Consider the following 5,704-nt stretch of genomic DNA (forward strand, 5'->3'; position numbering starts at 1 on the left):
TCTCCTTCTCCTTCTTCCTTTCTTTCTTTCTTTTCCTATTCTCTCTCTTTCTCTCTTGATTTGGCTGATTGGGGAAGATGAAACAGATTTCTTTATTTTTATCTCATTTTTGCTTCATTTTTATCCCTTTTATTTATTTTGTCAAGTGGTGATTGAGTGGGAGTGCTTAGTGACATAAACGTGAGGTTAAAATTGCAATTTTAATTCATTTTCTTTTTTTTTTCTTTTTTACTCAATTTAAATTTAATTTTTAGCAATATTTATTCATATTTTATGTTATAATAATTATTTACTTAACTGGACGAGTTGGCCAAAAATCATTTCTGAAGACGAAATGACCAAAATGCCCTCCGTTTGGCTTATTGAGATCGAAAAATTTTTCTAAGCCTTTTCTTGGCATTCTAATGCCATAGAAACCTCAATGACTCTTCTCTGGAGTCTCAAAAATTATTTCATAAATTTTCTCCCTGGTTTAGGGCTCTTAGCTGCGAAGATCGCAACTTCCTACTGGGTTACCCATCACTAGGGCACCGGCTCATTTAACTTGGTTGTATTTTATTTCTAAAATTTTTCCTAAATTTTTCTTATTATTATTTAAGTTATTTATGACTCCTCACTCTAGTCTAAATATTTTTTCAGATGTTCTAGCTGTCCGGACCGACACCAATCACCGGAACAGTAAAATGTACAGAATTGCTACAGTGAGGGTGTTACAATTTTCTCCATTAAGTCACCTTCTGCAACTGAATCAACTCTGCTCCTTGTAGAGAGTAGTAACCCATTATAGAAATTTTACACTAATAGCCAATCCTCTATGCCATGGTGTGGACATTCCCTCTGCAGGTCTTTATATCTTTCCCATGCGTCATAGAGTGATTCACCTTCCTTTTGTCTGAAGGTGTTGAGCTCAAGTCTCAATTTTGCAGTTTTTGTAGGTGGAAAATACCTTGCTAAAAAATCTTGTGAGAGGTTTTCCCAAGTGGTAAACGTTCTAGCTGATTGAGAAAGTAATCACTTCCTTGCTCTGTCTCGAAGGGAGAATGGAAATGCTCTAAGTCTTATAGCTTGATCAGACACTCCATTCATCTTAAATGTGTCACAAAGGGCAAGAAAGCACTGGAGGTGATAATGTGGATCTTCTGTTGGTGAACCCACAAACTGGGTTTGTTGAATCATTTGAAGCCATGCTAGTTTTAATTCAAAGTTATTGGCTTCCACTGTGGGTCTAGTGACACTGGGCTGAAATCCTTAGACAGATGGAGCTCCGTAGTCTCTCAAGAATCTTGGTCTGTCATTATTATCGGCCATGGTTGGAATTTCAGGATCTTCTTGATCATGCTCTTGATGTTTCCTTTCCCTCCTGATGGCTCTCAGAGTTCTGTCTATCTCCAGATCACAGTCCAAAATTTCTTCTTCTGGCCTTGTTCTGATTATATACTAGATTGGGCACCTGAGAGAAAAGAAAAGAAATAAAACAAATCAAATAAAATTAGATAATAAATATAATTGCCTAAATAAGCTAAATTACCTATTGCTCTATATTACTAAAGCCAAGTTCCCCGGCAATGGCGCCAAAAACTTGTTTATTGGATTTACAACCTCGCAAGTGCACGGATCGCTAACAAGTAATAAAGTAATGAGTAAAGTATCATTCCCATGAGGAATTTGGTTAATAAGTACCAATCTACACAGTAATTTTGACTGTTTAGGCTATCGAACAATGAAGGAATGAAAGCTGTCTATTTTAAACACTAAAATGATAAACTTAAAATAAAGTAATCTATTTTGGAACAATTCTAGAATTAAGATTTCACACTTGAATCTTGCTATGGATATTATCTTGTCTATTTACTGGATTGAGAATCGTTTACCTTGATGGAAATCAGTCCTAAGGTATCCTAAGTCCTCTCTCAAGGCACCTAGGGTGTATTCTAATTAACTTAAACTCGACTTTCGTGGCGATTAAATTAATTAAAATCCTTTCAGGCCTTCAACTAATTTTGAAATTCCAAAAAGGTATCAGCCTATGTCTAGGTCAAAATTTCTAGGTTCAAGATCTTGATTTTCTAATATTAATCTTCACCTTTCAGTCCTTCAATTAATATCTACAATTAATACTAAGTGGGTACTGGCACATTGCATGCATTAAGATCACAAGAAATTAAATGAAGGAACAAATCTCAAATCCAATAAATAAAACTTAATGTTTATCCATAACAATGATTACAAGCATTACTCTCCCAATTCCAGAATATGAAAACTACTCACTCATGAGTTCAACAAACATTATGATAAAAAGGTAAAGAGAGTAAAAAGAAATCATATAGAAGAAATAAGACAATAAAAATCCGTTTAAGGAGATGGAATAAAGGAATCGAAGAGAGTTTGCAGCTTTGATCTTTTGAAACTTCAATCGGAAAACTCCTCTTGATGCTGATATTCTTCTCCTCAAGACGGCCGGAGAGAGTGTAGGATGCGAGTATCTTTAAAACTCCTAAAAAGGTGCTGTCAAAGGATCCTCTCTCCCTTTTAATGTTTTCTCTTTCTATTTATAATAGTTGTTCTAGGGTTAGGACATTTTGAGTCCCAAAAGGCTTAGGAGTCTGATTTGAATGTGTAAACAAGAGAGGGAATTTGGGTTTGAAAACCGGCTACTGCATGGTACACAGCCCATGTGTCACTACGCGGCCCAGGGTCGTGTAACTTACTGGAGTGGAATTACAAAGTCTTGCATTGGCACAGAGACTTACACGGGTCTACGTTGGCTACACGGGCCTGGTTACACGGGCCGTGTACTTTTGTTCTCAGAAAGTTCATCAAGCTTATGCTCAGCAGAGACTTACACAGGTCCCTGCAGATTACACGAGTCCAATTACACGACCCGTGTACTTTTGTTTTTCCATTGGCTCTCTGCCTTTCGTCTGGCAGAAGGTTACACTGGTCTGTGGCTTTGCTTACACGGCCCGTGTACTTTGTATCAGCAGAAATTCTGAGTCTTTTGACCTTTCCAAGCTTCCCTTTTTCACTCCTATACTCTGGGGCTTTGCTCAAACACTTGAAATGATGCAGAAAACATGGAATTAAGGGCTTGACAATAGAAATTATAAGAATTAATGAAATTGACTACTATGCATGAGATTACTTACCTAAATGCTATGAGATAGTATACAATTGTGCTTAAAACATCTATACAATTCAAGTGTATTAGACTTATGGTCTCATCCGATTTCATCTTGAAAACTCATACTGATAGATTAGGGAATCCATCTTATTCTCCTTTACTTGACTAGTACCCTCATGAGTAACCACTAAGGCCTCCCATATCTCTTTTACGGCAGACTTCATACACACTTTGTTGTACTTACTTCTACTTGAGCATAAAACAAGACATGAATATCTTTGTCATTTAGAGAAACTCTTATCTTCTCTTCTCTTGCTCACTCCATTCACCTTTTGGTTGGGGTAAATGGCCCACTCTCAACAACATCCCACAAATCTACTCCTTTCGATTTAAGGAAGTAATACATCCTATTTTTCCAATTGAGGAAGTCATTACTATCAAAGAAAGAAGGTCTTACATCGATTGGCCTTCTTGTGCATTGAAGACTACCATTAATCTTTGCTCGAAGATGATTAAATCTTTGTTGAATGGAGACTAGCTCTAATACCAATTGTTGTCCCTTATAGCAACCCAAGAAGGGGGGTGAATTAGGTGTTAATTAAAAAATTTGAAGGCTAAAAGGTATTTTTGAAAATAAATACAAGGAAATGGAAAATAAAAAAGAACGCAAGAAATTTATAGGGGTTCTATTCGAAGCTTATGCCTCTCCTCAAGGCCCTCCTTGAGAGTTAACTCCACTATAATTCTTCTTTGGGTGAAGAATAAACTACTTATAAAACCACAAGAGCAAACCCTTGCTCTTTTTTAATTCCCTTTGTCGCATGGTATTTTGCGGTCGCCTGGACGAAAGCTCTTCACTGAAGTGGGAAAAGTGAGGAGTCACCACTTTAATTTTGAGGGAAATTAAAGAAAACCATTTGTGAAAACAGATTAAAAGGAAACCACTTCGAAAATAGAGATTCTAGATTCGGGGTCCGTATACGGGCGGGGAAGGTGTTAGGCACCCCGCCTCATCCCTTAACGAGGGTAAAAAAATTTAATGTTATGCTCTTTTATAAATTAAAAGGGTAATTAGGGGATTGGGATAGTGATGATGTTAATCCTTTGTGCAAAATAAAGGAATGTTTGATATTTCACTTATCTTGGGTTGCCCAGGAACAAGAGTTCGTGAGTTGGCCCTTTAGTGAATAAGTGTTTGAGTGAGATTCTCTTGTGTATTAGGGTCATGTCATTTAGTTTAAATTTTGTTAAGAGAGCTCGGGCAGGGAACTTCTCCCGATCTCTAGGTATATTTTATTAAGAGTTTTGAAAGGGAGATTTTGGATAAGAACTCTCCTCCGATCTCTGCGTTTTTGTTTGAATAAGGATCAGGTAAGAACTCTCCCCCGACCTCTTAAAGTATTCGGCTTAAAGTTTTAATGAAGGATATTGAATAAGAACTCTCCTCTGATCTCCTTGTTTTTGTTTGAATGAGGATCGAGTAAGAACTCTCCCCGGACTTCTTTGGTTCAAAATTTTAAATGGAGGATCTCGGATAAGAACTCTCCTTTGATCTCCGCATTTTTGTTTAAATGAGGATCAGGTAAGAACTCTCCCCCGACCTCTTAAAGTATTCGGCTTAAAGTTTTAATGAAGGATCTCGGATAAGAACTCTCCTCCGATCTCTGCGTTTTTGTTTGAATGAGGATTAGGTAAGAACTTTCCCCCGACCTCTTAAAGTATTCGGTGTAAGAACTCTCCCCTGACCTCTTTGATTCAAAATTTTAAAAGGAGGATCTCGGATAAGAACTCTCCTTCGATTTTCGCATTTTTGCTTGAATGAGGATCAGGTAAGAACTCTCCCTTGACCTCTTAAAGTATTCGGCTTAAAGTTTTAATGAAGGATCTCGGATAAGAACTCTCCTCCAATCTTTGCATTTTTGTTTGAATGAGGATCAGGTAAGAACTCTCCCCTGACCTCTTAAAGTATTCGGCTTAAAGTTTTAATGAAGGATCTCGAATAAGAACCCTCCTCTGATCTCCGTGTTTTTATTTGAATGAGGATCGGGTAAGAACTCTCCCTCGACCTCTTAAAGTGTTCATGACATAAGATCGAACTTTTCACCGATCTAGTATATGACTACCTTGTCCGAACTCTTTGGCTGGCTACATCCGATCTCTCTCAGTTACTAGTCTGGGGTCTTATCTCGATTCCCGCTCTATTATGCTATTTCCTAGACTCGCTTAGTAGCCCGATCTCATGACTTTTCTCCTGATTCCCTATTTATTCTTTGATTATTTTTACTTATTCAAAAGAAACTATTACGTTAGGATATTGCTACTAAATTACCCATAAGTTACCCACAACCGGAACACCTATATTCGAAGGAAATAAAAACTAATAACACATAAATAACGTGAACTTATGAAGGGAAAAAGTAAACTCAAGAGAATGAATATCAGCCGGAGAGATCTACGTAGGATCTTTAGTATGACTGGATTTAATGAAAATTTGGAGAATAAAAGCAAAGAAAGTAAAACGCGAGCGTTCCACAAAATGACAGTCTAGGCACTTACCTGTGTGAGGTCGAGGCTATCAAACTG

The 5,704-nt window shown here is 37.3% G+C and overlaps 1 non-coding gene across 1 annotated transcript; it reads left to right on the plus strand.

Annotated features, from left to right (window-relative positions):
- Positions 1-814: 814 nt before the first annotated feature.
- LOC131181862 (small nucleolar RNA R71) lies at positions 815-921 on the plus strand. Its single transcript, XR_009150337.1, has one exon. It is a non-coding gene; the product is annotated as a small nucleolar RNA R71 (small nucleolar RNA).
- The last annotated feature ends 4,783 nt before the right edge of the window (positions 922-5,704 follow it).

This window comes from Hevea brasiliensis, chromosome 7, assembly GCF_030052815.1.
Source record: "Hevea brasiliensis isolate MT/VB/25A 57/8 chromosome 7, ASM3005281v1, whole genome shotgun sequence".
In the NCBI taxonomy this organism is placed as follows: Eukaryota; Viridiplantae; Streptophyta; class Magnoliopsida; order Malpighiales; family Euphorbiaceae; genus Hevea; species Hevea brasiliensis.